Source organism: Cololabis saira, chromosome 12 (assembly GCF_033807715.1).
Source record: "Cololabis saira isolate AMF1-May2022 chromosome 12, fColSai1.1, whole genome shotgun sequence".
In the NCBI taxonomy this organism is placed as follows: Eukaryota; Metazoa; Chordata; class Actinopteri; order Beloniformes; family Belonidae; genus Cololabis; species Cololabis saira.
The window spans coordinates 20,741,744-20,750,966 of NC_084598.1; the positions used below are offsets into that span (position 1 = coordinate 20,741,744).

The window sequence follows — 9,223 nt, forward strand, 5'->3', positions numbered from 1 at the left end:
GTCTGATACTTATGTCTGAAAAAGAGAAATAGTTCCAGGGAAAATGATGGTTTTATGCTTCAGTAATAATATTAAACAGGGATCCAAATATTGGCAGAAGCTTGCAGGTCAGATGCTATGCCATGTTAGCGGGAGAAACTCGGGTCTCTGTTCCATAGAGGGTCTGTGCGGTCAGTGCCGGCCGACTCAAGGCTGCAGAGAAGATATTTGTGGGGTATTTAATTGTAGAAAGGTGCTGATTTAGTGTCCACGTCTTTCCTACCTTTCCTCTGTGTGTTTTTTTTTCTTTTGTAAATGTAGGAGTTTAGATTGAGACAGACAACCCTGACACACGCAGACTAAACTGTGCTGCACAAAAGCGCGACAGAATAACAAGGGCTACGGCTCTTTCAGAGTGAATGTGTGTTTCATCAAACCCTCCTCCTCCTCCTTCCCCCTCCCTCTCTCTCCTCCACGTTCCCTCTTTCTTTCCTTCTTTCTCCCTCTGCCTCCCCATTCTTGTTCTCTCACCTGAGCTTTGATATGGAAATCTCTCACCAGCCAGAGCCCGAGGCACGTTGACTGTTGCTAAAGATGTATTTGCTCAAAGATGCTCAATATCTCATCAAATGCTCACACTGTGCGTATAAAAGATAAATCCTTTAATCGAGGAGTATAAGAACAAACCACTACACACTTATTGAGTCTTTCACCAGTTCTCAAACCCCAGACTAAGAAGTCCAAACCATCAAGGTCTTAATAGCGTGTTTTAATTTGACAAAAACGCTGATGACCTTTCTGAGAAGCGTAGAGCCGAGGACGCTAACAGTCTTGTCAATGGAGGATTTGAAGTGAGTGTGCGTGTAGACGTTTCCTTCCCACTAGTTTACCCGTCCTGTCCAGCCAGGTAATTACGCAGCATTAAGGATTCCTAAATAGCACGTCTGCAACCCTGAGTCAAGCAAAGCGACAACTGGAACCTCTCCGGGGGAAAACAGAACTTTTTACAGAATTTGGTGAAATAATTAAATTACAAAAAAAAAAGAAAAATGAAATATTCTTGTAAATCATTCAAGCATTAATAATCAGTCCCGTGTAAGTTCATCAGAAAGAATCGGCGATGTCAGGGGCTGATGTCTCAGAAGGTGCTCCTCTGTGAGTCGATGTTTGGGAAAACCATGTGATTTTTTATTCTTTTTTGTTTTTTAACACTGGAAGAAAAAAAGTGCTGTTCCTTAGCTTGACGTAGTCACTTCCGTAGACATCTCTGATAGGTGCTCTCCCCCACCTCTCACCAGGCTGATATTGCAACGAAGTCGACTCTAAATCAGCGTTTGGAGCTGCGGGGGGTTGTGGGGTGGTGGGTGGTGGCAGAGTTTGTGTGCTGCTGGACTTTCCAAAGGGGACTTTTGTCATACAGGACCACTACCGTTCTACTTTTACGTTACACTGACTATTTTTGTCAAAGACTGGTTGGTTTTTGGCAACACAAGCAGTTGTTTCGGTTTACTCTTCTACTTTATGTCCTCTATGTTCACTGGGGATCCTTTGTTAAGTTTCATTTTACTGTGATGTTTAGAACTTGGTTGCAGTTACTACAGTAGGGGTGAAAAGTACGCTTAAATGGGGCTCACTCACATTTTCCATCTCATTTATAACAAAAGCTTTTGCACCTATAAAAGAAATACCTCAATAAGTCTATATATGCAGATTAGTCAGCAGTTAAAATTGTGTGCTTACAGACCTTTAAGAGATATTAAAAATGGCTGATTGACTGAAACAATGGAAAATGTTTTTAAAACGCCTTCTAAAAGGTACTTCAACATTTAAGTGAAGCAAATTATTTTAGTTTTTTTCCAGACGGCTGCTTATAAGATTTGGAACAAGTGCAAACAAAAAGTGAAGGTTAGAAAAGAGAGACACGACCGCAGACAAAAAGAAGACGTCACCGTGTCTGGACAGACACTCAAGGCGATGCACATTGAAAATAAAAAATACACCCTTAAAGAAAGTGAAACAGATTGTGACCAAACTGTAGGACATCAGGAAAAGAAATTGGATTTAATCTTTAGAAAAAGCCAGATGTAAACCGACATCAACACCTAATAAGCAGAAAACACCAGATTTTGAGGAATAGATGGTAAAGCTGCATTTGGTGAGGAGATGATGTTGTAACCTTTGTTTGGGGGTGGCTCAATGAAACATACAAAGATCATTGTTTTTTTTGTTTTTGTCTTTTTAAAGAAAAACGAGCAAGGTTCCACAGCCATTAATGTTCAGGAGGAAATCAGAGATTATTCTTGCGACACTAAAAGCGGAGATAAACACTTGTTGTGTTCCCATTCCATCTTTTAAAAGATGTTTCAATGAAAAAAAAAAAGTCATTCGGGACGATAATGCATCTTTCAGAGCGAAGAGCGTTAAACTTTTCTCCAGGACAGAGACATCAGCTCACTGACGAGGTGCGCAAACATACTGAATCTTCATCCAATTAAAATGTTTTGATGGAATAAAGGAAAAAATGACAAGGCTCCACACTACGCTTGATACGACCTGATTGCTAAGGAATATTGTTTTTATTTGTCCATGTTTCTGGGAATTCAAGCTGTAACAAAGTAACAATTGTGATTTGGGTTGTTTCATGATCACGTTTCACTCATGACCGTGACCTATACTATAAATTTTTACGAAACATTTCAAGTCCCCTTTATCAAAAAGAAAAATGGCAGTTTATCATAACCGTTTTTTGAGGTGTATTTTCCAAAGCCAGAATATTCAACTGTTAATTAAAAAGGTTTGCAGTCCTTTTTTTTAACAACTTCAAAAATGAGTGATAGTATATTTCTTGCCAGTAATCATAAATTAAAATACCCCAGACAATGAATAACTTTAAAGACTTAGAAGATCAGAGAAGTCAAATGAAAATCTGTCAGTTTATTTATATTACTGTAACAATGCAATTAACACTACTGGGAGGACAGTATGTGCATTTCATTTTATTTAGCTGGCTGCAAGTTGTTTTTAGAACCATACAGAATATATGAACAGCTATCATAAAAGGTAAAACCCAGAAATGAATCATAATGCTGATAAGTGTTGCATGATGACGATGTACCATTTGGAAAGATTGGTGAAAGTACACAAACAGAAATCCCTCATCTGTTTTCTCAGAAATCTGCAACCCTCCACAACCCTCCAAGAAATGAAAAAAAAAATGCTTTTGTTAATCCAGTTTCAATATTTATTTTTTAGCAAAACAAACAAAGTATAATATTGCTAAAAGACTTTTGACCATTTCTTGACAATTCTAAAACGTATAGCCGTGGATGGAACCCCAGTTTTTAAATACGGAGACAAAAGGGGAAAAATAGTAGAAGGGAGTGTGACTATTATTTTCACAGACACCATATCTCACTGAGGAGCCCAGATACACACACACACACACACACACACACACACACACACACACACACACACACACACACACACACACACACACACACACACACACACACACGCACACACACACACACACACACACACAAAAACAAACAACTATGAAATATTCATGCGTATGTAAAAAAACAAAGGGGGGGGGCGATCCGTCTGTGTGGTCTGGGGAGGGGTTGGCTAAAAAAACTCACCTGCTCTCTCTTCTGGGGGTTGGATGAGCATGTCAGATAGGTGGATAGGGAAGCCAGCTGTTGCACTCAAACACACTCACACACACACACACACACACACACACACACACACACACACACACACACACACACACACACACACACACACACACACACACACACACACACACACACACGCGCACACACATCCCCCACCGCATCCATGTGACCCCATGGGGATTAGGAACACCTGTATTCAGCACTGCACAAAGAGCTATAAAGCAGTTAAGCTAAAGGGCCTTGGGAGTTATTAGAGAGGTGGGGGATGGAGATGGTTCAGATCCGAGGGGTTAAGGTGTCTCTTTAAAAAAATGAAATAAAAATAAGATGTGGGGATTATTTTATTCACAATGCAGAAAAAACGGGCTGTTGGGAAGCTCCAGAGATGTGGTGTGTGATGTAAGATGTGTTCATGTGAGTGGTTCGATTTGCAGCCAAACAGGTGTTCTCATTAACAAGAGAGCTCTGAGGGGTGACTGGGATGAGAAAACAGAGACACGGAGAGATGAATGCAGGTTACTTATGAGGAACAACTGTCTTCGTGGAGTTTTCACCTTCTCTCTCTGTTTGTGGAGGATGTGCCGTGATTTAAATACCACATACAATATGTTGCGGTGTCTGCAGTACACATGTACTATTGTGAGGGCTGCATCCACAGGGTTTGCGTGGCTGAAGGCTAAAGCCGACTAACCTGGTACCACACAGGTCAGCCAGCTACCTGCACGGGAGCACTGAGCACCTCCTACACAACAAAACACTTGCACACACGGCAGCGAGGCAAACGCTGCGCTTCAGCTCCGTCTACTACCCAAACCAAGCGCTTCCAGTCTCATCTGCTCTGTCTCTCTTCACACCTTTCCTCACTCCCACAGCTTCTCACAAACTCCATTCCACGCGTGTTGTTAACGTCCAGCGTAACAGCCTCCGCCACCTTCGTCAAGCACCACACGCAACTTTTGGGTTCAACCATGAACAAGTCAGCTGAGCAACTTTAACTTGAGTCATCTCATTTCATCGACTGCAAAGTTCATTCATGACAGAATGCACAAAGAGTGCTCCGAATCCCGCTCTGCAGTCCCACAAGCACACGCGCAGCTAAGATTTTTTCCATCTTTCGGCCGATCTCGCCTACACTCCTCCTCCAGTCATCCTTGAAGCTGTTGTCTTGGTCTGCATTATATTTTCCCTGTGGAGCTCACAGATGGAGGTGCAGACACACATGTACTGTTCTCGTAATTATACAAAGCCCCACCTTAGTGGAGAAACCTCAGAGGTGTGGTAGGGGGACCAGATCCACAGACAAAGCAGCGTGAAAGACAAGTCTTTAAGGCGGCTGGGCACGCCGCATGTGTTTTGATCTGACGGCGTGGCAGTTGAGGATTGCAAGCATTAAAAGCAGACAATTGAGTTTTTTTCCTGACTGTGACGAGAAGCATGCATGTGAACTAACACACACATACACACACACACATAGAGGAACATGCCTATGGTAATTGAATAACTGTATAAAGGACTTTGGAGGGTTTATCATATCAAGTGCCAAACCTTAACGCAGTATTAAGAGGGACAAAACAACCAGACAAATCCGTAGAGGCCTAAGACAATTTGGAAAAATGACTTGATGGTCTCTTAATCCCAGAGATCCTTTTAGTAGCTGTCAAAAAAGAGGAAAATCTTACAGATGCACACTGGGCTCGTGGATGTCAAGAGGGTGAGAATTAAGCCGGAGTAAAAATGGCTTGGCGGATGTAAAGATCCTCTGATCAAATACAAATAACAGATTGTAAACTGAGAGAGGAACATTATCCAAATAACAGTTATCCAAACAATGTGGAAGTATGCTTTCAGCTAATGGTTTTGCACTTAGATCTCCTCAATCAGGGTTTTAATAACAAAATATAACACTGTTGGTTAGTGCAGGTCTTTGTTTACATTCTATTATATAAAAGTTTGGAAACTCCAGAGGAAAGAAAGGTGTCACAAGCCGAGATGTGGTGACCACTCACCTGGCTGCGGCTTCTGAGCTGCAGGGCAGCCAGGTGCGTGTCGACGTCCACGTACACTACAGGTGGAGGGTTCGTTCCCTTCTCATGGTAGAAAATGGAGGAAGTGACCGGTTTGAGAGGGCAGACACAGACAGAAAACACACACGAGTGTGTGCACCGCGCAGGAGACAGGCGGAGAGAGGCAGCGAGGAGGAGAAGCTTTCAGCTGTTGCCGACAAACACAAAACACTTGACGCCAGTCTTTTCAACTCTCAACGCGGATCAGATGATGATCAGCTGTACTTCGACTCTCCCGCGACCAAAGAAGAAGACGAAAAAAAGAGACACCCAAGAGCACCATCTGCTAACAGAATCCCCCCTCTCTGTGTCTTATCCGATACTCTGTGGGGTTGGATGTTGACGCAGCAGAAATTTCCAGCTGGAGAAATCCCCGTTTTGGTGGGTTAATCGAGGGCTGGAGGGGAAGAGGGTTTAAGCCCTTGTCTTCCAAGGCTATGAGCACTTTCACTCTGAATCCCCTGCAGGCGGCTGCATAAAGCACCAGATTTTAATATGGCACGATCATGCCTGCGTGACAATGTCCCCCTCTTCTTCTGCCAATGCTGAAACGGCTTGTCACGCTGTTCAAAACTTTGCATTAAAGTCCCTCAGCTGACACGAAACCCTTAACAAAGAATAATGTCTTAGCCTACAGGAATTATGCACGCGTCCTCATATCGTGAGATCTTTTATCATTATTACAGAGGACATGTTACGCGTGTTTAAAGTGGATGCCGTGCATCCAAAGACGCGCTCTAAACACCACGAAGTACTTCCAACTAACCATTTTATCTACATCTATCGATTTTGGTCCCGGTATAAGTAGTCTTATAGTTGTGCTCTTCTGTAATTCGCACTGTAATGTTTAAAATGTCCAACCGGGGATGACAGCTTCTCCAAACACGACAGGCAGCTGGCTGTCACCACGCGGGGAACAGGTAGGCGCACTTGGCTGAGTGCGTCGCTGTCAAAATACGCTCAAGCTCCCGGTGAACATGATGCCGACGGACGCGGAGGATAGAAACAGAGGAGTCGGGGGGCGGAGAGGGGCAAGAAAAAGAAAAATAACAGACAGGCCTTCAAAACAGCAGACGGAGAAAGAAAGCGGTGCCAGAGTTGCGTCGTGTGTCACGTCTCCAACCTGCCTGCGCGCCCAACTATCAAGCCTGAATTATGGTTCTGCGTTAAATCGACGCAGAGCCTACGCCGTAAGGGTACGCGGCGACGCGCACCTTACGCCGTAGGCTCTGCGTTGGTGTAACGCGGAACCATAAATCAGCCTTCAGCTGGAGACGCCGCTCCGCGAGGACTGAGCAAAACTAATTGTTGACATGATATCAAGCGGTGAGGGGGGGGGACCTTTGCAGTGTGAGAGGTGTCTGGATGAAAGCCCGAAGCCGCTGAACGCTAAGAAGGGCTATAGTGAGAGGAGGAAGTCAGACATACCTGTTACCCCATGGGGTCTGGGGCGGACGCGGTGTCGCTCCTTCGGAGTCCAATCTGATGTGACAGCCTGAGAAAGGAAAGGAGGGGATGCCCGACGCGCGAGGTGCTGTCCCTCCTCTCCTCTGTACGCTTTCTGTTGAGTGTTATTCCCCGATTTCTCCCAACTCCCCGCTCTTCTTCCTCCACCAGCCCCTTTTTCTTTCTCTCTTTCCCTCCCCTGCTTTTCCGTGTCTTGGTATCAGGAGCCTCCCCCTCCTCCTCCTCCTCCTCCTCCTCCTCTGTGCATATCTATCTCTCTCTCGTCCTCTCCCTCGGTCTCTCTCTATCTCATTCTACCCCCAACACACGCGCACGCACACACACACATAGACACACACACACACACACACACACACACACACACACACACACACACACACACACACACACACACACACACACACACACACACAATAACACACACTCTTTTTCTGGGCAGAGTCAGGAAATGAGACAACGTGAACGCACTCACCGTGCGCACCCTGTATCAGATCTGAAAAAGTAGGACTCTTATCAAGTATATAAAATAGCACTCACATCATAATTAATTATATAGCTTATATCAGTAATAATAATTATAAAAAAACAACAATAATGATAATAATGGAGTCCCTCATTATAATCAAATGTGTGGGGTCAGTGCGTGTGTTGCTGTAGGGCTCAGTTATTGTACCTCACCCCCCCTTGTGGTATCAGCGAGAAAACACCGGTCACTCACTAAAAATGGAGACTGAGTTCAATCGTGGCCTATGACAACAGATGGAAAACACCCATAAGTGTCATGATGTGAAAACAGACAAGGACGTTTTCTCTCTCTCTCTTCTCTTTTTCTTTCAAAAGTTCGTGGGTAATTCCACTTTAGTCTGACAAACATTTGATTCATATTTTTCATGCTATGGGAGTTTCTGTGACGAGCATCGGTCTGGACTAAGCCCATGAAACATGGAAGTAGATCCCGTACATCAGATAGTATACTCACTTCAGGAGTCCGGGTAGTTCATGCAAGTTGCAAGTTAGATCTGAGGGGGCCATGCGTTCATCAGCGAGAGATCATTCATAAAAACCCTTTTTGCAGTACAGTAGCTGCTTCTTTGGCTGGTGCTGGAGATTCTCTGGTGTTCCATGACATTATAATTTCACACTTGTCCCTGTTACTCCAGTGACTCAATTCCTGGTAGATGTTGCTTCAGCAACTCCTGCCACACCCCCAACATCTCCTTCAATGATGTAGTTTCAGCGAAGCTCTGCCTAATGTGAGTGTTTACCACATATCCAACCAATGTTCCCCAAAAAGTGGGTCAACTTCTATAATGCAAATAAAAACATGAAAAACCAACCACAGTTTTCAAATTATGTCCACCCTTTATATGAGATATTCAATATTTTTGTGACAAAAAGAACACTCATCTTCAAGGAAAAAGTTTTATTTAAAAAGCTGGGTCACGGCAACAGAACCCTGGACAGTTGTGTAATGCTGAGAAAAAAACTAAAAGAGGCTGACTGGTTAAAAAAAAAGATAGAAATAAGAGTAACCACTGTGCCTGGTCGCCAAATGTGTAACTATTTATGCCGAAATATTTGAGACATGTTCAAAACCCAGTATGGATGGATAAGATCCTGCGGCCCAATGCTGACACTGCATTAATAGACTTTAGGTTATACAGTGATTAGTGCAAATTACTACATGAGCTCAGGAATCCTGTAAATTACTGGCAGGGTACATAATATAGCTTGTCAGTGTATGAATACATTTGTTAAAACCTTTAAAAAAGAAATTGGTTATGTATTCTCTAAAATCTGAGGGATAATTAAATAAACCAATTTGGGCTGTTTCCCTCCGTCGGTGCGCGGTCAGATATGGATGAATGGAGCCGTGGGTCATGTTGACACAGCAGGGCTGGATTAGGGGCTTGACCCAAACAACTTGGTTGATTATTTCAACCCCCCCCCCCCCCCCCAAAAAAAAGGAGCCAGCTGAGCCAATTGTAAAGTTAAAGGTATTAAAAAGTGAGTTAAGAAGAGTCCAGGGAC

The 9,223-nt window shown here is 43.7% G+C and overlaps 1 protein-coding gene across 3 annotated transcripts in view; it reads right to left on the reverse strand.

Moving 5' to 3' along the window:
• The window catches only part of zbtb46 (zinc finger and BTB domain containing 46), a 71,324-nt gene extending 63,994 nt beyond the window's left edge, over positions 1–7,330 (reverse strand). For all 3 annotated transcript variants that reach the window (XM_061735963.1, XM_061735964.1, XM_061735962.1), the window contains exon 1: positions 7,154–7,330. The gene's annotated coding sequence lies outside the window, so the exon portion shown is untranslated. The remainder of the gene's footprint in view (positions 1–7,153) is intronic.
• Positions 7,331–9,223: the final 1,893 nt, after the last annotated feature.